A 1581-nucleotide genomic window follows, 5' to 3' on the forward strand; every position below is an offset into this window, starting at 1 on the left:
TTCCTAGTAGCTGGTCCAGTGCTGTGGTTTGGATTTAGGATGGAAATAATGTTGACAGCATACTGATGTTCTAGTTGTTGCTTAGCAGTATTTACACTAAGTCAAGGACTTTTGAGCTTTTTACACCACCCTACCAGTGAGTAGGCTGAGGGGCACAAGAAGCTGGGAGAAGACACAGCCAGGACTGCTGATCCAAATTGGCCAAAGGGATATTCCATACTATATGATATCAGGCTCAGTATATAAACTGGGGGAGTCAGCAGCTGGTGAGCAATTGCATTATACATCACTTGTATATTCTAATTACATTTATTACTATTATCATTATTTATTTATTTATTTACTTACTTACTTACTAATTTTTCCCATTTCTTTTCTGTCCTATTAAACTGCCTTTATCTCAGCCCAAGAATTTTACTTCTTTATTCTCAATTCTCTCCCCCGCCCAATGCAGAGAGGAGGGAGGGGAGTGAGTGAGTGAGTGAGTGAGCAGCTGTTCGGCTTGCTGGGGTAAACCGCAACAGCCACACAAAACCTGTGCTGAATTTCAAGTTCAGAATCTTTTACCCTTTTATTCCTCACAGCTACAGACTGTGTAAAAAAAATAATGATTTTTTGGAATGTCCTTCTTGCCTTTCATATGCTGTGAATTCTCTTTAGTTTCATCCAGAGGATCTCAAAATATGTCAGCTGGGAAATTATTGATTATTTTAAGTACCCACCTTCACAGGTAAGTTTTTAGTTCCTGGCTTTTTGCTCAGCACCCTGGAAGCCTGTGGTCTGAACTGCAAAAACTTGGCTATGGCAGGGTATGGGAACTGATGCTGAAATTGCACATTATTTTCCTGTGTTCCCAGACTTTTGCTGAGCTCTTGGTTTTGTTTCTCTGTGACCTGTAAAACTTGTTTGTCCCTTTGTGATAGTGGTGGGAGGCAGGGGAGGTGAAAGATGAGATTTGCATCTTTGATTGTTCTTGTGACCATAACTATGGAGTTTTGTAGAGATTTTCAGATGAAACAGTCATGTCTGAATAAAGGGGGCTGGTTAGCTCAGTTGGTTGAGTGTAGCGCTAACAACGCTAAGGTCGCGGGTTCGATTCCCGTTCGGTCCCCATGTGTTGCCTGGTCTAGTCGAGAGGTGGCTTCCCTGGGGGCAGGGAGGCTGGATTAAAATGATCTCTAAGGTCCCTTCCAGCTTAGGCCATTCTGTGATTCTATGATTCTGAAAAGGAGTGTATTCCAGATCAGTTAATATGCACTTTATAAAAATAAAAAAATATGAATGTCATGGTGAGACTCTGTATGATCCAGGTAAGATGCTACCTCCCACCTATCACCTTACTTACTGTGTGTACTTTGCCATGTGTGGTACTCTTTGAGCCTCAAGAGTAAATTCACTCCAGAGTAACATTTATCAGCTTTTAAAAGAAGTTTGATTGATGGCAAAACCCTTTGAATAAACCCTTTTTGGCGTCTCTTCTGTCTTGTTTATTAAGACTGCTGCCAAATCTCTCTCTCCTCTCCTGACAATACTGATGAGGTAGACTGAAGAAGTGAGATTTTGAACAACCTCAGTGAAAGA

The 1581-nt window shown here is 41.2% G+C and overlaps 1 non-coding gene across 1 annotated transcript; it reads left to right on the top strand.

Moving 5' to 3' along the window:
* The first annotated feature begins 1037 nt into the window (after window positions 1-1037).
* Window positions 1038-1111, top strand: TRNAV-AAC. The gene has a single exon. It is a non-coding gene; the product is annotated as a tRNA-Val (tRNA).
* Window positions 1112-1581: the final 470 nt, after the last annotated feature.

This window comes from Apaloderma vittatum, unplaced genomic scaffold (assembly GCF_000703405.1).
Source record: "Apaloderma vittatum isolate BGI_N311 unplaced genomic scaffold, ASM70340v1 scaffold5432, whole genome shotgun sequence".
In the NCBI taxonomy this organism is placed as follows: Eukaryota; Metazoa; Chordata; class Aves; order Trogoniformes; family Trogonidae; genus Apaloderma; species Apaloderma vittatum.